General features: G+C 44.5%; 1 protein-coding gene and 1 long non-coding RNA gene across 3 annotated transcripts in view; one reads left to right on the top strand and one right to left on the bottom strand.

Moving 5' to 3' along the window:
- The window catches only part of NPHP4 (nephrocystin 4), a 165,941-nt gene extending 156,128 nt beyond the window's left edge, over window positions 1-9,813 (bottom strand). For both annotated transcript variants that reach the window (XM_027844037.1, XM_027844038.1), the window contains exon 1: window positions 9,708-9,813. The gene's annotated coding sequence lies outside the window, so the exon portion shown is untranslated. The remainder of the gene's footprint in view (window positions 1-9,707) is intronic.
- A 201-nt stretch (window positions 9,814-10,014) lies between these two features.
- Window positions 10,015-25,097, top strand: part of LOC114029501 — a 97,057-nt gene continuing 81,974 nt past the window's right edge. Inside the window, exon 1 of the long non-coding RNA XR_003567495.1 lies at window positions 10,015-10,186. This is a non-coding gene — a long non-coding RNA (uncharacterized LOC114029501). The remainder of the gene's footprint in view (window positions 10,187-25,097) is intronic.

Raw genomic sequence — 25,097 nt, 5'->3', positions numbered from 1 at the left:
GGAAGGAAGGAAGGAAGGAAGGAAGGAAGGAAGGAAGGAAGGAAGGAAAAAGAGCAGGGAGGAAGGAAAGGAAGGAAGAGAAGGAGGGAGGGAGGGAAGAAGGAAAGAAGGAAGGAAGAAAGGAAGGAAAGAAGGAAGGAAAAGTAAAAGGGAGGAAGGGAAGGAAGGAAGGAAAAGAAGGAAGAAAGAAGGAGAGAGGGAAGGAGAGGACAAAAGAAAGGAAGGAAAGGAGGGAGGGAAGAAGAAAACAGCATTTATTAAGTGCTTACTATGTGCCAAGCTCTGTACTAAGAGCTGAGGATATAGAAAGAAGCAAAAAGGCTTTCCCTGCCCTTAGGGAGCACACAAAAGAGAGCCAAAAAGCTTGGTTCAGGACGGGTGGGGGAGGGTGCCCACCACAAGTATATGGTTATGAGGTACAGAAAGTCAGAAACAGACAGAAGGGAGGCTGGCCTGGGCCCTTCCACAAAATGGAAGCTCCAGGAGAAAATCACCAATGGGAGACTTGGAGGAGGCCGGTGTGCAGGAGAGATCTGGTGATTATCTTCAAGTACCTGGGAAGGGCTATCAAGATGGATTAGAATCTCTTCTGCTTGGTCTCAAAGTGCAAAGCTAGGAGAAATGGGTGATAGGCACAGAGGTGCAAATTTCAGCTTGATGTAAAGAAAAATATTTTCGCAAACAATGCAATCCAAAGATGAATGGATTGCCAAGGGAAGTCATGAGTGCCCCCTCCTGGAAGGTTTCCACACAAACACTGGACAATCACTTAGTGGAAATGTCACAGAGGGGATTTTTTCAACAGGTTCAGCTTGGACTGGATCACTTCCTTGCTCCCTTCTAACCCTGAGATACTCTGATTCTAGGATATACTGCATCCTTCCGGCACCTTCTGGCACCCACCATGTGTCTTTCCACTGACCTTTGGGGCACCTGTAAACTTGATTCTTCTGGAATTGTGGTCTTCTATGAGCCACAGGAGAAGCACTGGAAAATGCTGGTATTGAAAAGGGTTTTTGCCACAGGGAGCAGCTTGGTACCGTTGAAAGTGCTATGTAATTTCTCAAGTCCAATCCAGGCCATGCGTTTTTTTCCTCCCACTGAATTATGGGCCCACCCGGTTGCCATCTGCAGTGGTTGTCTAAGAGATAGGGACTGACTGAATTAGTCAGTACGTACTTATTTCACATTCTACCCATTCATGTACCCTTTGTAGTCTTTTTTCAATCATGTGTGACTCTTTGTGACCCCATTTAGGGTTTTCTTGGCAAAGATACTGGAGTGGTTTGCCATTTCCTTTTCCAGCTTATTTTTCAGATTTGAGGAAACTGAGGCAAACAAGGTGAAGTGACTTGCCCAGGGTCAGATCTGAGGCCAGATCTGAACTCAGGTCTTCCTGACACCAGGCCTGGCACGCTATCCACTGTGCCACATCCCAACAAACGGACCTAATAGACATTCCTTAAACTTCACATTCCATCACCTGATTGCTTATCTTGGCACAGGCTATCCCCCACTTCCTCCATCAACCCCTGCCCATCTCAGAATCCTTAGCTTCCTTCAAGACTCAACTCAAGTGCTACTACCTTCCTAATGCCCCTCACTTAGGGGGCTCCCTTCCTCCTCAAATTACACTATGTGGTATTTGCTCTCTATCTCCAATAAAGCTAGCACTTCGAAGGCAGTGCCTATTAACAAACGTCTCTGTGTTCTTAGCAGGAGCCTTACACAGAGGAGGCCCTCAACGCTGATCAACTCAGCGCCATCCCCACCCCACAGTGGACCCCTGAAGGGAACGCTAGGTCCATCTTATTTGGACTAGCAGTGAATCTCACTGAGAAGATTTGAGGAGACTCAAAGCAATCCGCACAGTGTTATTCAGAAATGAGAGCATGTTGATAATCTCACCTCTAGAAAGTAGCTCTTTCATTCGGATTTTTCCAGCCCATCCTCCAGGACATCAGCAAAGACTCTGAGCATGCATGTGCCTACCTGCTTTAAGCCTACCTTAATAGTAATACTACAGTGACCTTCCCATCCCCTCAAGCTTTCATCTCCTCCCTTTCACAGCCAAACTCCGAGAAAAGGAAGCCTATGTTCATTGCCTCCAATTTCTCACCTCCTGTTCACTTCAACCTTTTGGAATTGGGACCCAAATCCTACCATTCAACTGAAATTGTTCTCTTCAAGGTCACCAATGATATATGGGTGTGTGTGTGTGTGTGTGTGTGTGAAGCAGAAGTAAGCCAGTTTGGCTGAAATAGAAGGTAAATGGAAAGTTGTCTGCCTAAGTGGATAGATTGGCACTGGGCTTTGAAGGGCTTTAAATGCAGATGGAAGAGTTGGTATTTTATTCCAGAGACTGTCAGCCCACTGGATCTTTTGGAGGGGGTAAGTGGCACAGTCAGACCTGGGTTCAGACATATCACATCTATAGCTGTGTGGAGAATGAATCAGGGGGTAGAGACTTAAGGCAGTGAACCAATTTGGAGGCTAATGCAGTAGTCCAGGTGAGAGGTGATGAAGGTGTGCTTCATCAGGGAGGTAGCTATGTGAGTGGAATATAAATGTATATATATATGTATATATATATATATACCTATACACATACACACACATATACACACATAATATATATATAAATAGGTATGTAATATATATAAGTATATGCGTAATATATATAAATATATATGTTATATATAAGTACATATGTAATCTATATAAATATATGTGTAATCTATATAAATGTATATGTAATCTATATAAATATATATGTAATCTATATAAATATATAATATATAAATAGATACATAATATATAAATAGATACATAATATATATAAATAGAAACATAATACATATAGATACATAATATATAAATAGATATGTAATATATATAAATAGATATGTAATATATATCAATAGATATGTAATATATATCAATATATATGTAATATATATAGATATGTAATATATAGATACAAAATATATAGATATATAATATATATAAATAGATGTGTAATATATATAAATAGATATATAATATGTAAATAGATATGTAATATATAGATACATAATATATGAATAGATACATAATATACATCAATAGATATATAATATATATCAATAGATATGTAATATATATAAATATACACATAATATATATCAATATATATGTAATATATATAAATAGGTACATAATATATAAATAGATACATAATATATAAATAGATATGTAATATATAAATAGATACATAATATATATGAATAGATATGTAAAATATAGATACGTAATATGTATAAATAGATACACAATATATATAAACAGATACATAATATATAAATATACATGTAATATATATAGATATGTAATATATAAATAGATACATAATACATATCAATAGACATGTAATATATATATTTTATATATATATTTATATATATATACACAGACACAAACTAAAAGGCCTTGCCTCAGCCCTCAAGCTTCTCAGCTTTTCTGAGTGGCTGGCTCCATTGAAGAGCCCCTCCCTCTGAATCCTGCTTTTCCCAGGTTTTTCAATGACGCTGCTCTCTCCTGGGTCTCCTTCTACTGTCTTGACAACTCTCTGTCAGTCACATCTGCAGGATTAGCACCCATTACTACCCTCAATCCACAGGTGGGCACCAGGGCTCTTTTCTGTACTCACTTCTCGGCTCTCATTAGTTCCCATGAGTTAAACCATCCTCTTTATGCAGATGTCTCCCAAACTGACATAGGCAACTCTCATGCCTATGCCCATCTCCACCAGTATGTTAGAAATTTCCAAATGAGTGTCCTGAAGGCATCTCAAACTCATCATGTCCCAAACAGAACTCGTTGTCTTTTCCCCTAAAGCCAGTCCTCTTCTGAACTTCCCCATTTCTGTCCAAAACACCATCCATCTTCCTTCCAGCTTTACAATTGCATTCATTCTCCAATCTTCACTCTCACCTGCCCCTCACCCCAGCCTTTCAGCTCACCAGCTTTATCAATTCTACCTCCAAAATGACCCTCATATCCATCACCTTCTCTCCACTCACACAGCTACCTCCCTAATGAAGCATGCCTTCATCACCTCTTGCCTGGACTACTGCATTAGCCTCCAAATTGGGTCACTGCCTTAAGTCTCTACCCTCTCCAATTCATCCTCCACACAGCTATAGATGTGATATCTCTCTGAAGCCTGGGTCTGACTGTGCCACTTGCCCCCTCCAAAAGATCCAGTGGGCCGACTGCCTCTGGAATAAAATACCAACTCTTCCATATGCATTTAAAGCCCTTCAAAGCCCAGTGCCAATCTATCCACTTAGGCAGACAACTTTCCATTTACTTTCAATTTCAGCCAAACTGGCATACTTCTGCTTCACACATGACATTCCATCTGTCTCTCTACTTTCTGCAAAGGCCATCATCCCCCTAAGCTGGAATGTTCTCTCTCCTCCCCTCCACCACTTAGAATCCCCACCTTACTAAGAAGCTCAGATCATGTCCTACCTCCCACATCCACCCTTTTATTCTTCTTCTTCTTTCGTGAGACAATTGGGGTTAAGTGATTTGCCCAAGGTCACACAGCTAGTAAGTGGCAAGTATCTGAAGCCAGATTTGAAATCAGGTCCTCCTGACGCCAGGGTTAGTGCACTAATCACTGTACTACCTAGCTGCCCCCTTTTTTGTTTGTTTTTTTTTGGGGGGGGGTTTGCACCCAGCCTTTTCTGATCCCATCCCCCACCACCACCTACACTTTACAGTGCTCCCACATACACCAAAATCACTGTGTACTTACTCTGTATTTATTTTGAATTCATATGTACACATTATTTCCCAACAGTAAAATCTAAGCACTTTGAGAGAATATTTTACTTTGTCTTTGAAAATCCAATGCCTAGAAAAACTGTCATAGTAGCAGCTAGGTAGGTGACACGGTGGCCCTGGAATCACAAAGACCTGCATTCTAACCCAGCCTTAGACACATACTAGCTCTGTCCCTCTTACTCTCTTAACCCTGTAGTCTGGCTTCTGACCTCACCATTCAACTGAAACTGCCCTCTCCAAAGTTATCAATGGTCTCTTCATCACCAAATCAGCCCCCAAAGCCTTTTCTCAGTTCCCATGCCTTGACCTCTCTGCAGCCTTCGACACTCTCTATCACGCTTTTGCCATTGATATACTCTTCTGAGCTTTCATTGGATGGCTGTCTCCTGGTTCTCCTGCCTGGCTGACCACTCCTGCTCAGGCTCTTTTGCTGGATCGCATCCAGGTCATGACCACTAATGATGGATGTCCCCAAGTCTCTGCCCTGGACCCTCTTCTCTTCTCCCTCTATTCTATGTCCTCGATGATCTCCTCAGCTTCCACAGACTCAATTATCATCTCCAAGCTGACGATTCTCAGATCTATTTATCCAGCTCTAACTCTTGTCCTAATCGCCAGTCAGGCATCTCCAACTGTCTATTGGACATCATGAACAGGATATTTTGGGGACATCTTAAACTCAACATGCCTAAAACTGAGCTTATTATCTCCCCCACCCCCATACCCTTGCACTTTCTAAAGTCCCTGTGACTGTTAGAGGCACCACCAGGCTCTCAACTAGGTGTTATCCTTGCTTCCTCTCTTTCACTCCCCACGCCCAATCACCTGTCAAGTCCTGTGCATTTCCCCTTTCCCACATCCCATAGAAAGCCCCATCTCTCCGCTGACACCACCACTGCTCTGATGTAGGCTCTCGTCACCTCATGCTTGAGCCTAGTGCCAGAGCCAGCTGCTTGGTCTCTGCTCCAAGTTTGTCTTGACCCCAGTCCATCTGGCTATTCAGTTGTCAAATTGATCTTCCTAAAGCATGGGTCTGACCACATCAACCTATTCAATAAAATCCAATGGCCAACCCTATCACCTCCAGGATCAAATATGAACTCCCATGGCACTCAAAGACTTTCTTATGAAGGATGGGCCCTTCCCACCTTTCCAGTCTTCTCACACCTGAATCTCTGCCATATACTTGGTGATCCAATGACATCGTACTCCTTCGTGGTTCCTCACACAAGTGACGTGATCTCCCAAAGCCATGCATTTTCTCTAGCCATCCCCCATGCATGCAGTGTCCTCCTCCATTTTCTCCAGCCCTCTCTGGCTTCCCTTCAGTCCTAGGTAAAATCCCACCTTCTACAGGAAGCCTTTCCCAATCCCCTTTAATACCAACATCTTCCCTCTATTAATTATCTCACTTAACCCATATATAGCTTGTTTATCCGTAGTTGTTTGTATGTTGTTTCCCCCATTAGACTATAAGCTCCTTGAGGGCAGGGACTATTTTTTAACCTTTCTTTCTATCTCGAGAATTAGCACAGTGCCTAGCACACAGAAGGTGCCAAATAAATGCTTGCTGACTGGACTGACAAACCCCAGGCAAGGCACTTAACCTCTCTCTGATTCAGTTTCCTCATCTGTAAAATAGGGGAAGCAATAGCATCTACCTCCCAGGGTTGCTGTAAGGATAAAATGAGATGTTATATGTAAAGCACTTTGCAAACATTAAAGCACTATAGAAATGCTAGCTATTATTAGAGGCACTTCAAAAATGCTTGTTAAGTTTAATTAAATTGAAAGGATTATAGAACCAAGTTCTCCTTCTGGTGGAATCTATCAAGGAATCCTGAGAGTCTTGGCTACATTTTACCCTACAGAGTCATATTTTTTTTCTCTTTTTTAATCACTACACATTGTGAGCTCTACATCTCTCAAATGGGTGATTATGAAAATAGTCTTGTAGAAAATCACCTCTAAAAGTGTCCTGTGCCTTTCTCATGTTTTCCACAAGGATACTTTCAGTATTGCCAGAGATAGTTTTCCTTAAGGATTGCACAGAAATGGAAAAGTGAGCATATGGTTGGCATAACTTCTCAGTCACCTTTGATAATAAAACCATCTATAATATTTTCCATGCTTTTGGAATCCTCTGCCCTTTGAAATAGCTTGAAAGTCAAACCTTGAGTGCCTTTAAAATTGTGTCACCCCCAAGACTGATTTCGTCTTTATGTGTTTGCTCAAGTCCAAGGTTTCCTATTATTATCTTAAGCATCATTCTACTCCCCTTTAAAGCAGACCAGATCTAAGGCAAAAGAATGAAAGGTCATGGTTGTTACACTGTTATCAGTCATGAGCACAGCATAAACTGGCAAATCTGTTTCCCTTCACACTTATTTGTTGGTCTCCTTCCAGTTTCGTCTACAGATGCTCTAAGGATGATCTAGCTTAACTGGGTCTCACTTCTTTATGCAACAGATGCTGGCAAATAAGCAGTAATTACCTTCATGGCTGTCTGTTTACTTATGCTTACCATGAGCACTGTAGGCCAAAAACAATGTCATAAGGATATTTTAATTAGTTCTATATATTTTATCTTCTGCAACTTGAGGATCAATTTGGCATTTAATGTTTCTCTTTCAAGGACCAAGTCATTCACCTTAACAGGTATCAAGGATGAGTATATGTAACTTGAATTTGTTCTACACTCTTATGTTCCCTGGGTGGAGAGTGAGGCAGCTAGATGGCCCAGCGGATACTGTGATGGACCTGGAGTCAGGAAGATCTGGATTCAAACCCTGCCCCCTGGGCAAATCACTTAACCTCTGCCTCAGTTTTTTCAAATATAAATTGTGTATCACAGCACCTACCTCACAAGGTGGTTGTGTGGCACTTAGCATAGTACCTAGAGGATAGTAAGCCTTAAATAAATGCTTGTTCCCTTTCCTCTCTGGCACATAGTAGGCCCTTCACAAATGTTTACTGAATTGAGTTAATATTAGTTGGATCCAGTTCCATCATTGAATGAGAGAATGAATTGAAACAAATATGGAGAAATATGGTTAAAATTCTCAAAGTGGAAGAGTTGGGACACATTCTGAATAAACTGGTAAGGAAAAGGTAAGAGACATAGATAATATAGATTTATAGAAAGATAAACTGGTGACAAAAAAGGGTGTATAGACACACATACAGAGATACCCTCAGCCTATATACATATATATGGACTATGAAAAGAAAATGACATAATGAAATCAATGGAGGAAGAACCAATAGAATTCTGTAGCAATAAAGTTGGCATGAGAAAATGACTAAAACATTGTTAAAGGTTTAGCTCAGGTGAACAAAAAGTAGAGTTCTCTACCGAGGAGGTAGGTTTTTCAAAGGGTTACCATAAATCAGATCACATAGTCTAACAAAGGCCTTTTTTTTTTCCCCAAAGGCCCACATTCTTAGGATAAAAGTGAGACTGTTTTAGAAAGTTTTAGTGTAAGGCTGCCATAAATGGAAGGCTGAGGGTTTTTAACCTGCTGTAGTCTGGGTTAGTGGAGTAGCATCATCTGATGAAGTCCAAAAAGGAAAGGATTTGGAAGTAGATAAAAAAAAGTCGGGGGGGGAAGGGAAGAAAGGAGAGAATTTGAGTGATGGGGACATTCTGAAAGGGAAGGATTTGAGGGAAGTTTATTTGCAAGGCAAAGGGACTTCAGTAAAGTGAAAAGGAGTAAGAAAAGGAAAGAGAGAAGGAAGGCAGGGGAAAGAAGGGCAGCAGGAGGGAAGAAAAGAAGATGGAGAGGGGGGAGTATGGGGGAGGTTAAGGACTAGGAGGGAATAAAGGGAAAGACTAAGAGGAAGAAGGGGGAAGAACTAAGGGGGAGAATGGAGCAAAGACTTGGAAGGAGGAGGGAGTGAGGACTGGGGGGGAAGAGTAGAGATGGGAGGAAAAGTGGGGAGGATTAGGGATCTGAGGGAAGAAGGAGACTGAGGGAGGAAGACTCAGAGGGGGAAAGGGGAGGACTCCAAAGAGAAGAGGGGTGGGGAGAGGGAGGACATGGGGGAGGAGGGAGAAGACTCAAAAGGGTGAGTGTGCAGGACAAGGAGGAAGAAGCTGATAGAACTAGGGGAGGAGGGTCAGTGGAAGAAGGGGAGGACTTGGGGAAGAGGGGGAGAACTCACAAGGAGGAGGGACTAGGAGGGAGAGGGGGAAGAAGACGAAAGACTGGGGAGGGGAAGGGGGGAAAGGACAAGAAGGGAGGAGGGGGAGGAACAGACAGAGATGAATGAGGCGCATCCCACCAGCACAGGAGGCACAAACTGGAGAAAGAAGACGGGAGGGAGAGGGAGTGGGGCTGGAAGGGAAGAAAAGCCCACCCAAGCGTCCCTGGAAGGAATGACCCAGACCAGCCATTCCTTGGCTTCCCCCAAAACAGGCAGTAAAAGGACTCGGGAATATGAGGGAGTGGGATCCGAACCGAGCAGCTGAGGTCAAAGGGCACGGGTCAGGAATCGGGGTCGCCACGGTGGCCCCTCCTGGCCTAAGCGCCGCGGGTTAAACCAACTGTCCTCGTGGGGGGAAAATATCTCTTCCCACCCAGATCTCGCTACCTCCGCCCCGCCTTCCTGCCACAGCGAGGCTCTTAGACGTCACAAAATGGCCTTGGTAGACCTCTCCCATATGGTACCCCGAGACCTCCGACCCCCCAAAAGCCTCGGTCATCGTCTCTTCCCGCCCATTCTCCCCCCTCAGGACTCAATGGTTCCGCCCGTCGCCCGGCATGGTTACCGAGGTGACGAGCCGCCGCTACCTCCACGGAGGGAGGAAACGCTTCACAGCAGGGAGATTTCTCCCCACAAGGGGTCCCGGCGGACATAGAAGTGGCGCCCACCTGAGCTGCATGTCTTCCGGACCACTCTGGAGACCTAAGAGAAGGCTGCCGCTTCTACCCGCTACTCGGCAAGCTGGTCCAAGGTGGGCGGACTAGCAAGGCCGGAGTTGGCCCAGGCCAAGGACCCGCCCCCACCAGTCCGTCATCAGGGGCCGCGGCCCTTGTGGGCCAATCAGAGTCCAGGCCGCCGAAGCCCGACCGGGAGCGTGTCACCCAATAGGTGCGGCAATTGGCCGGTCCTGATTTGCATGACTGGCGGATTCGCGACCAATGGGAGGGTGACGGGCTACTGTAAGGGCCAATGGGAAACGGTAGAGGGCGTGGCCTCGGGAGTCCCACGAGGTGGAGATGCTCCGAGCGGAACCTGCCTGGGTGAGCGGGATTCGGAGGCTCTGAACTCACCCCCGGCAGAGGGCGGGAAGGAAAAGCCGGAGTTGGGAGCGAGAGCCGGAGCCGGAGCCGGAGCCGCAGCCCCCCAGGTGAGTGAGCGCAGGTGAATGGGGCGCGGGCGGGGGGGCAGGGCCCGGGCGGGGCGCGCTCCGCTCTATCCGCCGCGGGAGCGGGGCTGGCTGAGCGGGCGCTGCCGCCCGGCCTGGATGCTGCTTCGCGGGGTCCACCCTCCCCGCTTCAGTCCCCGTCTTTCCCCCTCCCCAACCCCAGCGTGGCCGCGTGGGCTGGAGGAAGAGCCCTGGGCTCGAAGCCCCCGGGACTGGGTTCAAGTGCCACTTTTGCGGTGGGTCAGCGGTGTGACCTTGGGCGAGTCACCATTCTTTCTGAGCCTCAGTTAATTCGTCTGTAACAGGAGGAGGCTGGGCGGCCTATAACACTCCATCTGTTCTGCCTCCATTTCCCCTGTCTCCTATTCCCATCCCTTTTTCCCCTCCCCATCTCCATCCCTTTTCCTTTTCCTCTCAATCTCCATCCCTTCTTCTCCTCCCATCTCCATCCCTTGTCCCTCCCCTCCTCGTCTCCATCCCTCTTTCCCTCCCTACCTCCATGCCTTGTCCTCTCCCTTCATCTTCATCCCTTCTCCTTCCCCTCTTCCCCATCCTCAACCCCTTTCTTCACCTCCCCTTTCCTTCTCCTTGAAATCCAGTTTTCCCACCTCTTGCTCATCTGCAGCCCCCTCATCTATTTCCTCTGCTTTGCCCCTTTTCTCCTTTCTCTTCCATGCCCCAAGCACTGTTCCTTCATGCTCTTTTCCTCCCTCTCTTCCTGGATCCTTTTCATCATCTCACCCTTTTCTGACCTCTCTCCCTCTTCCATTCTGAAGCTTCTTTTTTTTTCCATGCTCCCCTCCCCTCAGCCTGTGATCTCCCACACTCCCGACCATCACCACCAGCCCTTCCTGCCACCTTCCTCCTCCACCCCTTCCATCTGCGCTCTCACTCCCCATCCTGGGCCCAACGTGGAGCGCTAGGACACCTGAGTGCCCTCTCCTCCCCGCTGCAGCTCCTCTCTGAGGCTGGTGGCCTGGCTGCTTTACCATTTCCTCCCCCTGCAGCTGCTGCAAGAGCATCCTTCTCAAGCAATGCCAGACCAGGCCAGGCCAGATAGGACTCCCACCAGGGCTCTCCTTTCCCCCCTTCATGCTTCTCCCAACTGAGAGTTACACTTTGACCAAGGCCCCTTTACATGCTCCACATGGACTCCTCTTGGGATCAGTAACTCTTCTCTTTCTTCCCCGGTCCCCACCCCCCACCCCCACTTCCCTGTCTGTGCCTCAGCTTTGTGATTCAGCATTTTGTGGGTTTGGTAACTGTTGGCTCCCCGGCACTGTGGGGATCTGGCCTGTGGGGAAGGAAGCAGGGATATGTAACCGTCAAATCAGAAGAAGCTCTTGGGGAGCAAATAGCTACTAACCCAGAGTCCTGTAGGCAAACTCTGGTCCACAGCTGGGCTTCTGCATCTTCCTTCCTTGCTGTTGAAATCTATCCAAGGGGAGGAGACATAAGTAATAGCGGACAGGGAAATGGCCTATTAGCATTCATGGAAATTAATACATCTGGGGAGCCAGAGAAGCTGATTCAGACCACAACTGGCCTCCCAGCTGTTCAGAGTTCTAGCCGCTCTCCAGAACTTCACCTCACCCCATAATAACGCTGTTTCTCTAGGATTCAAAATGAAATACTGCAAGAGTTTGCTCTAGTTGCCTTATTTAAATGAAGCAGCAGATGTAGTTGCCCGCCGCTGCTCAGGCCTGCAGCATTGCAGATTTGGTGGCCAGCCACTGGAAGAGTTCCCTTTAAAGATGAAACTTCTTGCCCTCATGGGCTCTTGTTCCTTTAGCTTTACCAAAAGGAATGGATGAATGAATGAAGAAATACATCTTCACTAGGGTAGAGCACTTGGACAGGTTTCTGTGACTTTTTCATGCGATCTGGTCCACTTTATTTAATATTTGCGGAGCGAGGCCAGGGAAAGTAGGCTTTTTGTTTCTGTCTCTTTCGCCTCTGAGGTCACTTCCAGCTCTAGATCCCCGATCCTATGTAAGCACACCCTTCACTATTCCTTGTGCCCTAGTCTGAGGCTGGGATTTCTACTGAGAAGAGTTTCAGACTCCAGCTGGAGCCCTAGAACCATAGACAGACCATCTTATCTAAGCCCCTCAATTTACAAATGAGGATACCACAACCCAGAAAGAGGAAATGTCTTACCCAAAGTCAAACAGGTTGGCTGAGGCTGTATTTGAACCTAGATCGTCAGACCCCAAACCTGGCACTTTTTCTACTGCTTCACAGTGGCTCAATTCTTGGCCCCGGGGAATCGTTCCTGGCTCTGATTAAAGAGCAGGCTTGGTTTACCATGTTCAGAAAAAGCTAGGTAACACGGAAGAAAAAGATGGTGTAGAATGGTTTCCCCTCCTAAGGACCATAGCTTTCTACTTCTTCCTTTTTCTGGTACAGTGGGTAGGGTACTGGGCTTGGAGTCAGGAAGACCTAGGGGTCAATTCCTGCCTTTGAAACTTACTGTGTGACTGTGAGCAAATCACTTAGCCTTGGTTTCTTCATCTATAAAATAACAGTGTTGGACTATATGGATGTCTTCTAAAGGCCCTCCCAGGGGCAGCTAGGTGTTGCAGTGGATAGAGCACCAGCCCTGAAGTCAGGAGGACCTGAGTTCAAATCCGGCCTCAGACTGAACACTTGACACTTAACTAATTTGTGTGACCCTGGGCAAGTCACTTAACTCCAATGCCAAAAAAGAAAAAAAAAAAATAAAGGCCTTCCCAGCTCTGGAGCTCTGGTGTTAGATGCTGAGTATTTTTAAAGCGGTAAAAACTTTCTTCTCTCAATATCAGCCTTACTAAGATATGTCTTTCTTTTTTTTCTTTCACTTTTTTTTTTGGAGGCAGTCGGGGTTAAGTGACTTGCCCAGGGTTACACAGCTAGTAAGTGTGTGTCTGAGACAGGAATTGAACTCAGGTCCTCCTGACTCCAGGGCATGTGCTCTATCTGCGCCACCTAGCTGCCCCCAAGATATATCTTCTACGGAATTAGCACCTGGTGCCTTATCTCCTTTTTTCAGTCAACCATCGGTTTTTGAGTCCCTGCTACGTTCAAGGCAGTAGGAGAAAATGAGGGTGTAATGGAAAGAGCAAATTTGGAGTCAGAGGGCTGGGGTCTTGCTCTGCCATTTACTATTTAGGTGATCTTTAACCTCTCTGGGTCTCAGTTTACCCATCTGTATTCTGAGAGTGTTGGCCCCCCAAGGTTCCTTCCAGTTTCAAGTCTATGATCCTGTGGTCTTATAACTCATGCTGCATTGCCAAAAGGTGGCTATAGTTGCTAGATATCATACTGGCTGGCAAGTGACTGGGGGTTGGGAAGAGTTTTTGGAGGCAGAATCCATTTAAAGAGCTCTTCTCAGACCCAGGGATTTCAAAAAAATCTCTGGCACCAGGTTTTCGTTTGGCACCTTCCGTCCTGACACTGGAGGCAGGGAGCAGGCATGCCTTTCCAGACTGCCCTGTTTGTTGCTTCATGTACCATAGCAACTGCCCGGGATAGGGTTTGTGTCTTCAGCTTGGTTGGCTGGCTGAGCAGCAACATAGCTTGGGTAGTTACCAGAGATTCCACTGCTGGCAGAGGCCTAGGGCATCTCCTCCTTTCAGCTTTCCAGGTAACCTCGACAGAAGTCTCCGAAACCTTCAAATGCCCTTTCCTTTAGTCATTCAATAAGCATTTATTTCACACTTCCACTGTGCCAAGCCCAGCAGGTGCAAAACCAAAAGTGGAATGGTCCCTGCCCTCAGGAAGCTTGCAGTCTATTGGAGGAAAACAACAAGGCAGACACAGGTTAAATACAAAGTACGTACCAAATCATTTCTGAGGGAGATATATTGGCATCTGGGAGGATAGATCAACTGATCGTTAAGTATTTTATCAAGTGCCCACTATGTGGCTGGTACTGGATGTACAATGGCAAGAACAAGAGAGCTCCTTCCCTCAAAGAGCTTATATTCTATTGGGGGATGCAACAAGTAAATGTGAAATATTTACGCAATTAACACAAGCTGGTTTTGGATGGAGAAGGCGTGAAAAGGAACTGGATTGGGATAAGCCAACCCACCCTGGGGAAAGGCAAAGGGTAGGAGTCATTTATTAAACACCGACTAGGTACTGAGAGGAGTCCAAAGCTTAAATGAAATATGGTCGCTGTCCTCACAGAGCTCCCATTCTAGTAGGAGGGAAAAGAGTAAAACACGTTAGTACAAGTTACTGAAAGCACTGGGCTTGGAGTCAGCAAACCCCCGAATTCAAATCCCTTCTCAGATACTTATTAGCTGTGTGACCCTGAACAAATCATTTAATCTTGCTCAACTTCAGTTTGCTCATCTGTAGAATGGGAATACTAGGAGCACCTGCCTCACAGAGTCGTGAGGATCCAGTGAGATGACATAGGAGAAGTGCTTCGCAATGCTTAAAACTGTGTAAATGCTAGCTGTCATCAGCTATTATTATTATTATTATTAACATTTTTAAAGCACTTGTCAGACACCATCTCATTTGAACCTCACAAGAGCCCTATGAGGTGGACACTGCAGGAATTGTTATACCCATTTCACAGAATTCTGCAAGCACCAAGTGCATCAGAGGGGTACATTTCCAAGTTCTGGGTGAGCTCTGAGATGAAAGGTCTTTCCAGACCCACTTAATCCTTGAGTACTAGAAGAGACTTCTGAGCATCATGTAATACAGCCTGGTTTTCAGGTAAATCAATGTCTCCCTTAGCCTAGATCTCAAAGTGATAAATATAGAGCCCACAGGGACCTTTGAGATCATCTGCTCCAACCTCCAGAGATGAAGTGACTTGGCCAAGATCATACAGTCAAGCATTAATTAGGTATCTACTATGCACCAGGCACTTCGCCAAGCACTGGAGATACAAAAAAAAGACAAAACAGTCCCTGCCCTCAAGAAGTTCACAATCTAATGGGGGAGCTGTGTATGGGATACAAGCTATCTATGGGAGAAATAGGAAATGATAACAGAGGGAAGGTACTAGAATTCATAGATGGAGAAAGGCTTCCTTTAGATGGTGGGATTTTAGCTGGAACTTAAAGGAAACCAGGGAGGTCAGTAGCCAGAGATGAAGAGGGAGAGCATTCCAGGCATGGGGGAGAGCCAAAGAGAATGCCAAGGGTTGAAAGATGGAGTGGGGAATGGCCAGGAGGAGCCATTGTTACTAAATGGAAGAGTACATGTCAAGGAGTTAGGTGTAAGCAGATGGGGAAAGGGGGGGAGAGGAAGAGGTTAGGAGGGCTTTGAACACCACATAGGATTTTATATTTGGTCCTGGAGGACTTTCTTCGTTTCCTCAAACTTCCCAGGCTTAGATATGCCCTCCAGCCAGCTCAAGGTCCAATATTTTTTCCTCTCTGTTGAGCAGAAGTCCTTCCTTCCAGAAACCCAGAAACCCACAATGTCAGAGCTGAAAGAGCCTTAGAGAAGGTCTAGTCATCACCTTCCTGGGAAAAAAAAAACTGAGGCCCAGAGATACTCCAGACCACTGTTCTTTCTTTTCTACTTCAGTTGTATGTGACTCAAATATCTCTAACTTGAATTTATTCTCATTAGTTATGTGTTGGCTCATATATTTAAAAATGGAGATACCAAATAGTAGTGATCTTCAGCTCAGAATCAGAATTTTAGAGCTGTAAGGGACTTGGGCCGCCATCTTGTCCAGCTCACCTCCCCCAAAGAAGACCACTACAGTACACCAAAGAAGTGCTTCCCAGGCTTCTGCTCAAAACCTTCCAGTCATAAGGAAACAGATGTCTCCTTCAGAGGCAACCCCGTCCTACTGTTGGCTAACTGGACTGGTTTATTAAATATCTATTTAATGCTTATGCTAGGCACAAAAGAAAGACAGTCTTTCACCTCAAAATGCTTCTGTTCTATTTATTGGTGAAAAGAAAATGTAAACAGATATGTAAAGACAATATATATTGAAAATCTACTGTAAATTATGAAATTAAATTTATTTTAATTAAGTAAATATATATGTTGTAAAGTTATATATATGTTATATATGTGTTATAAAGTTATGTATATGTTATATATATGTTATAAAGTTATAAGCAAACGCAGAGTTTTATGGGAGAAGGGTGATACTAATAACTGGGGAAATCGAGGAAGGCCTTCCATAAGAGGTGGTATTTGGGTCAAGCCTTAAAGGGAGCTGGGAGGTAAGAGACAGAGTCTTTGTTCAAGAGACAGAGTTAAGGACAAAGTGCATTCAAAACATAAAGAAGAGCGTCATAATTATCATCCCCTACTCTAATTCAGGGCCATGTGAGTGGAGAGAAAGGAGTGTCTGTAAGAAATACCTTGGAAGAACAATTGACAGGGCAGCCCATTACACTTTCAGGTAGCTGTTATGATGAGGAAGGGTTTTGGTTTGTTTGTTTTGTTTGTTTGTTTGTTTTTTATGGCAGGGGAGGGTTTCAGATTGTTGTTGTTTTCTGGATATCTGAATATAAATCCACATCCACAGCTCACACCCATTGCTTCTGACTGCCCTTTGGGACCATGGAACAAGCCTAATCTCTCCTCCCCTGGAGTGCTCTTCAGATGCTTGAAGACATTCTCATGTCCCCCAGTCTTGTCTTCTCCAGACTAAACACATTGCCACTTTCTTCACCTGGAGTGAAATCCAGACCCTTCTCCATCCTGGCTGCCTTCCTTCACAGCCTCCTTCAATGCACACTCTTTGCTGTGGCCCCAACACAGGCGCTGGCCCAGGAGGATCTGATGGCACCATCCAGGGTCCCTGGGGCTTCTGGGCGCTGCCTGGGTAGCACCGTTTGAACTTCAGGCAAAGCAGGCAGAAGCCACATTGATTCTGCACTTCCTGGCTTTGTCCAATATTAGCAATGCTTTTGTTCATTCATCATGCCCAAAAAAGGTGCTTTTTCAGTTTCTAGAAAGGGAGGACCCAAGTCAATGACACATCTGCACATGAAGTGAAAAACACTAAATGCCAGGAAACTTTCATCTCCATTTTGTGGTTCCTCTTAGCAGATTTAAGAAGATGGGGTAAAAGGTCAGGCTTTGGAGCAGATCTTCTTTTGGTTTAAGAACCCCCTAGATGGGATAGAAAGTCTCCTTTTTTACAAAGCACATAGACCTGAAATAGGGGATATCATAATGTCCCACCTCCATGTCTTTGCCCAGGCTGCCCCACATTCTTTGAATGCTTGACTTCTTCACATCTGCCTCCTGGAATCTGGAGCTCTCTTCAAGGCTCAGCTCAGATGCCACTTCCTATATAAAATGAAACCATTCTTGAAACATTCTGCAGACTAACCTACTTATTAACACTCTCCTCCTGGAAAGTTAAATATATATATATGTATATATAGATATATACATATATAAAACATGTGTGTATATATACACATATTATAGAGATAGAGGTATAGGTATAGATGTAGGGAGAGAGATATACTCATACATATAGTGTATTATTTTCTGTATATGTGTTCAAAGACCATGACTATTTTGTTTTTATCTTTGTAACATTTAACATAGTATCTTGCACGTAATGAGTGTTTGATAAGTGCTTGTTTAATTGAATTGAATTTTAGCCCACCCAATTTGTACTTGACATCATGTTGGGACAGTGGATCTCTCTGTTGAGGAAGAGTAAATTCCTGGAAAGATAAGAGATCTGCTCTATTGCTCTATATTATAGGAATCTTGGGATGCCCCACCACCCACCCACCTCATGAGATGCAGATCCATTAAGTGGAAACATTCCCAGTTCCATTGTTATCCAGAGTGCAGGAATTTAAGTTAAAGGACCTGGGTTCAAATCCTGGCATTGACACTTAAACCGAGTAAGCTCCTTGAGGGCAGGGACTGGTTTTTGCCCCTCTGTGTATCCTTAGCACTTAGCAGAGTGCCCAACACATTATAGGCACTTAAAAATTGTTTATTGATTGATGAATGTTTAGGCAAGTCATTTATATCTCTGGGCCTAAGCTTCTTCCTCTGTAAGATGAAGATGTTGGACAAGGTGACATCTAAGGTCCTCTTGAGCTCAAAAGGCGACCGCACCTGTCTCTCCCTCATTCAGATTGGGGAGAGAGTGATCTAAGCCATCACAGGAAGCATTGCCTGTTGGGTCTCCCAGGATACAAACTCAGGTTTTTATAGCAGCCTTCCCTTAGTGTTAGGTCCGTAGTGCACTTTGTAAACTGCAACATGATAACTCTGCATGCTCTTGTGGGGATGTTCAACAGGTCTAGGTTTCGAATTCGAATCCCTTGCTGAATGTGATCTCAGACAGATCCTTTCTGTGCTGACTGACGGTGCCAGGTCAGCCATGGGCAGGGGAGGAGGAGGGGAAACTTTCTATTAACCAGATGTGACTGGCCAGCGCTTCCACTGAATTTCATTCTTCATTAATGATCACGGCCCAGGTCCTGTGCCCTCCCCCTTCATAGGTCTTCCAAAGTACCCCTCTTTCAATCACCATCCTGTTGTGTCTTTGTCCAAAAACTTAGTGAATTGCCAAACTGGCAAGCAATAAGTAATTTCTGCCTCCTCATCCCCTTCCACACAGGCGTTACCTCTCCCTCCTTCTCTCCCTCCTCTCTCTCATTCTCCCTCTGTCCTCTCTCTTTCCTCTTTCCTCTGCTTTCCTCCTCCTCCTCTTTCTTCTTCTTCTTCTTCTTCTTCTTCTTCTTCTTCTTCTTCTTCTTCTCTCTCTCTCTTTCTCTCTCTCTCTCTCCCTCCCTCCCTCCCTCCCCAATCTCTCTCTCCTATCTCTCTCTTTTTCTGTCTATCTCCTATCTCTCTTTGTCTCTTTCTGTCTCTCTCTCTCGAAATTATTAATTCCCACACATTTTGGTTTATTGTCTCATAGTTATCATTTTCTTTGATTAAATTGTCTATGAAGTTTTTACAATTTGTTCTTTGACCCATGATTCTTTAAGATTAGATTATTTAGTCTCCTACATTTAAATCTTTTCCTCAAAGCATCAAGAACAGCTAACTAATGTGGAGTCTAAAATCAGGAAAATCTGAGTTCAAATCCAGCCTCACTAGCTGGGTGACCTTGGGCAAATCACTTAACTTAACCATGTTTGCCTCAGTTTCTTCATCTCTAAAAATGGGGATTGAAATAACACCTACCTCCCAGGGCTGTGTGAGGATCAAATGAGATAATAATTATAAAGTGCTTAGCAAAGTGTCTGCTACATAGTAGGCACACTACATAAATACCTATTCCCCCCATCCCCTTCCCAGAGGCACTCTGATGATTTGCATATGTTTTGTATTTGTTTATCTTACCAACATGTGCATGTTGGCACATCACTGGTAAACATAAGCTCCTTGAGGGCAGGGGTTGGTTCATTTTTGTCTTTGGATGCCCATTGTCTTGTCTCATAACTGGCACAGAGCGGGCATTTAATAAGTGTTGGGGAAATGAATTGAATTGAAACCAGATCACACCCAAAATTCAAAGTGTGGGGGCGGGGAGAGCCAGACAATCTCACTTCCAACTTGTGCTATGAACTTGTTTAGAAAAGTGCCTTCACTTCCATGCCCTACCACCATCCCCTCTGACCTGGACTCTCTGAGGCCTAGACTGTTTGCACTTGACAAATGGAAAGGGAGGAGGAATCAGATAATCAGTCCAGTAATTATCTTCAGGCATGGGTTTGTTTCAAGCACATTCCTAGACTGGCTTCAAAGAGAAACCTGCCAATTTATCAAGCCCATTCTCCCAGTAATCAATAATGTTAATACTACTACTACCACCACCATCACTACTTCTACTACTACCACCACCACCTCCACTACTACTACTACTACCACCACCACTGCTACTACCACTGCCACAACCACTACTACTACTGACACATTAAGATTTACAAATCAATGTACTGTGGAGTTTCCCAGCAGCCCATGAGGTAGCTATCTATCTCAGGTAGATACAGGTCTGATTGTCTTCATGTTTACAGATTAGAAAGCTGAGGCTCAAAGACTCAGTGACTTGCCTATATACGATCACCCTGCTGCTAAGATTTTGAAGTGGGGTTTGAACCCAGATCTCCCAGACTCCAGGTCACCGCCAACCGTGCCCAACTCCCTCAAAACTACAACTTGAACTAGAAACTTGAAAGGCCCTCTTCTCTCTAAGACAGGCAAATTGTAGGACCGCATGTTACTTTTAAGCCACTCACGGCCTCTCCATTTCATGGACATAGAAGTCTGTGGCCAGCCAGCGAGGTCAGAGCAGTGGCCTACAAAGGCCACAATTAGGAGTTTTATCAGCACGTAAGTGGGCTTTCTTCCCTCTTCTGTGGCCACAATAGACCAAACCACCCCTCCCCCAACCCTGACTAGTTGTCTTAACAAGGGAATCAAAGTGGACGGCTGAGTGTCGGCCCAGAACCACTGCTGCAGAAACTGAAAGCTTATGGAGCAGTAGATCACTTAGCTGCCTCTGATGAACTTGAAGTCACGTGGCCCCGATGAATCATGTCTGCAGGGCAGACTCTCCGTGATATTTGAAAGATCGCGGAGAACAGGAGAGCTACCAAAGGAAGGGAGAAGGTCGAATGTTATCCAGATTTTCAGAAAAGGGCAGAGAATAGGATCTTCCAATGAACTGGACTTTGATTGCTGGGAAAATTCTTGAATATCTTATTAAAAGGTGGTTAGTAAACATGGTGACGAGGAAGCTGTGGTCACAAAGAGCCGACCTGGCATCAGCGAGAGCAGCTCATGTCTGCCTGAGCTGACTTCCTTCTTGGGCAGAATTACCAAATTAGTGGGTCAGGGGAATGCTGTAGACAGAGTTCACCTAGATTTGGGTAAAGCGATTGATGCAGTGTCTCAAAGGAAAAGATGGAGAGATGCAGGCTGGACAACAGTTCAGTTAGCTTTTTATTTTATTTCTTTTGGAGGTAATTGGGATTGAGTGACTTGCCCAGGGTCATACAGCTAGTAAGTGTCTGAGGCCGGTTTTGAACTCAAGTCCTCCTGACTCCAGGGCTCTATGCACTGAGCCACCTAGCTGCTGTCAGATGCCTTCAACACTGGCTGAATGGCCAACTTCATCTTTCATGGTTGGATGTCATCTCAGAAGGAGGCATCTGGGGGATGCCCTGAGGGTGTCCTTGGTCCTTTCCTGTTTGACATGTTCATCAATTACTTGGATAAAAGTAGAAACAGCATGACATAAAACAGGGAAGAGCAGCTAACAGGATGAGTGACAGTCAGAAAGAACTTGGCAGGCCAGAACATTGGACACATGCAGGGTAAATGTTTAACAACCAGCTTTCTGAGGGAGGAAGCATATACCCGCAACACACTTTCAAGTTTAATCGGCATCATTAACATTTTCTTCATTCCTTACATCGAGACAATCAACAAAATGATAAATAAGTCAAGCCCTGATTTGTAGCATTTACTCAATTCCAAGGTGTAAATGCTTACAATGAAAATTTAGTGATTGACTCATGAGCCAGTCCAAGCTGGGTCCAGCAAGCTCCTCAATAAATGTGAATTTTTATATTTGGGTTAGTATGGTTAATATTTAGATTATTAGTAATGGTTACTTAATTCACAAATACAAGGTAGGAGAGGGATGGTTTGTCTGAAAAAGATCTGTGTTTAAGTGGACTGCAAGCTCGATATGAGCTAACAGTCAGTCAACAAGCATGTATTTATTAAGGACCTACTATGTACCAGGCACTGTGCTAAGTGCTGGGGATACAAAAAAAAAAAGGCAAAAACAGTCCCCCTATCTTCAAGGAGCTCTCATTCTAATGGATAGACAACATGCAACTGGTATGAATATATCAGATATCTACACAATAAATGAGAATTAATATCAGAGGGCAGACTAGCATGGAGGGGGACTGAGAAAGGCTTCTTGCAGAAGGTGGCATTTGAGCTGACTCTAAAAGGAAGCCAGGAGGTAGAGATGAGAAGAGAGAGCATTCCAGAAATGAGGGACAATCAGTAAAAAGGCAGAGTTGGGAGAGGGAATGTCATATGCAAACCACAGCAAAGAGACTGCTGTCGCTGGACCATGAAGTAATTGAGAGCAGGGGGAATGAGGTGACTGGGAAGGTAGGAGGGGGCCAACTTGTGAAGGGCTTTAAAAGCCAATCCTGGATGTAATAGGGAGCCACTGGGATTTGTTGAGTAAGGGGATGACTTTAGGAAGATCACCTTGGCAGCTAAGTGGAAGATGAATTAGAGCAGGGAGAGACTTGAGGCAGGCAGACTCACCAGAAGGCTGGTACATTGATCCAGGCATAAGGTGATGATGGCCTTCACCAAGATGGTGGCAGTGTCAGAGGTGAAAAGTAGATGTTTGCAAGAGATGTTGAGAAGATAGAAATAATAGGACCCAGCAACATATTGGATATGATGGGTGAGAGGTCAAGGATGATGATGATGATGATGATGATGATGATGATGATGATGATGATGATGATGATGAAGGTGCTGCCTCACTCCAGGACCCTGCTATTAACCACTCCCTCTGGATTTTGTTAATAAGCCCAGGTCCATAAACTCACTGGGACTGTGAGCCTGGGTAACCAGAAGGATAGTGGCATCCTCAACCGTAACTGGAAAGTTAGGAAGAGGGGAAGGTTTGGAGGAAATGGCTGCCACAAGAGCTAATGCGTTCTTAGACTGCATTGAGATCCATGGGATTATAGAATGATAGATTTAGAACTGAAAGGAGCCTTAGAAACCATTGAGGCCAGCTCTCTCTTTCCTTCATTTTCTCTCCCTCTCCCTTCCCCCCTCTGTTTTTACAAGTGAGGAAACTGAGGCCTGACCAGTAGCATTAAATGACTTGCCTAGGGTTACACAGCTAGTGTATATCTGAGGCTGCATTTAAACCCAGGTCAAACTCTAGAATAAGCTAGGGGATGCCACGGAGAAATTGCTGGACTTGGAGTCAGGATGATCTCAGTTCAAATCCAACCTCAAAACGTTTACTAACTGTGTGGGCAAGTCATTCAACCTCTGCCTCTTTTGGTTTCCTTGACTATAAAATGGGGATGCTAACAGCGCCTACCTCCCAGAGTTGTTGTCAGTATCAAAGGAAATGGTATTTGGAAAGTGTATAGCACCTGGCATAGAATAGACACTGAAGAAATGCTTATTTCCTTCCTTCCCACCCACTATATGGGTTATCCCAAAAGTTTTAGTATAGTTTAGTAAGCTCATGACATCCCACTGGCTTCTCAGAATGAGGAAGCAAGAGCTCTGCTGTACTCTGCCCAGGTCAGACCATGTCCAGAATGTTGTGTCCACTTCTAGATGCCACTTTTTTTTTCAAAAGATTTATATACAGGTTTGAATCCAGAAATTAAGGTTAAATGCATAAATGTTGATCATTTCAACTCAATTCAGAATGGTTTCAGAAAGATATGGTACAACATATTTAGAGTAACAAAGCAGAAGAGCATCGTATTTTGGTTTGCTTGAGATATACATAAGGTGCAACATTTTTTTTTTCTCAAGGAGGCTTGTGGAACAGTGTTTGCTGGCGTACTAGAGTATACACCATAGCAATATGACTTACAAAAAAAAAGGAAAGAATGCTATTAAAATAACTGGGAGAAAAGAAAATATCAAATGTTGGTCTGAAATATTTGTGCTAACAAACTGTTATCTGAAAAATATCAACACCCCTCTGGAGCAGATTCAGGACATGAGCAGTTCTAGCTGTCGAAATCAAGACTTCACTCAGAGAAACAACAAGGCAAGGGCCTAAAGAACTCTCAAGCTTTGCAGGATTTCTGCTGCTCTCAGTACCTAACTGCTTGAAAATTAAACATTTCTACAAAAAAAAAAAAGGTTTTATAGTCTCTGAAAAGTCATATCCAGTAAGTTCTCCCCACCCACCCTGCCCCGCCTAAGGGAAAAGCCACTGAGGTTTAGGAAAAAGCAGATCAAATAAAATACTAATTCATATAGAAAAAAGTAATCTTTTTGTTTCTTTTGTTTTTTGTTTTATTTTGTTTTTTTTAAAAAAAAGGCCCCATTAATATACAGCAATCTCTTAAGAACACTAGTGAAATGTAATTGGAGGAAGATTGGAGAAGGCTTTGGCAGAAATAGACCTATTCTAACGTGTTCTACAGAATAACAAGTGAGTACCATTGTCAAGGTGCATGGTCCACATTGTACTATTTTGGGGTTTTTAGCTAATGTTAATTTCTAAACCACTGCTAGCAAGTGGTCCAAAAACTCCAACAGCCACCCCATTGGGACCCATAGATGCCACTTTTTAGGAAGGATGTTGATAAGATAGAGCATGTCCAGAGGAGGATGACCAGCGAGAGGCTTTGGTGACATGGCATATAAGAATCAGTCCCAACCAGGGGTGTTTAGCCTGAAGGATACATGAAGAGGAGGGACATTGAAGAATTTGGAAGGGTGTCTGGTCAAAGAGGGAATAGCCTCATTCCTCTTGGCCTCAGTGAACAGAAGAGGATCATTGGGTAGAAGATGCATAAAGGCAGATGTCACTTTAACATAAGAACAAAATCCTCAACAATAAAAGCTGCCCCCGAACAGGAACGGGCTGCCTTGGGCCGTGGCAGGTTCAGTCTAGCTGGAGATCTTCAAGTGAAGGCTAAAGGACCACTTCATGGGTGGCCTTGTGGCAGTGGGTGGGACTAGATGGTCCTTGAGATTCTTTCTATCTCTGAAGTCCTGGGGTTCTTTTTTCCCTTGAGATTATAAACTATATTTATATTGAGCCTACAGTGTGGTGGTGTTTGAGGCTCTGTGATGAAGTGGCGAGAAGAGTTGGTCTTGGATTCAGGATCAATCAGGGACCCAGTCTAAGCGATGACATTTACTTGTATGACCCTCAGCAAGTCCCTTAGCCCCTCTT

This window comes from Vombatus ursinus, unplaced genomic scaffold (genome assembly GCF_900497805.2).
Source record: "Vombatus ursinus unplaced genomic scaffold, bare-nosed wombat genome assembly UNPS02014932.1, whole genome shotgun sequence".
NCBI classification, from domain to species: domain Eukaryota; kingdom Metazoa; phylum Chordata; class Mammalia; order Diprotodontia; family Vombatidae; genus Vombatus; species Vombatus ursinus.
Note: the sequence above shows the minus strand (reverse complement) of the source record. Positions and strands in the feature narration are given on the sequence as shown.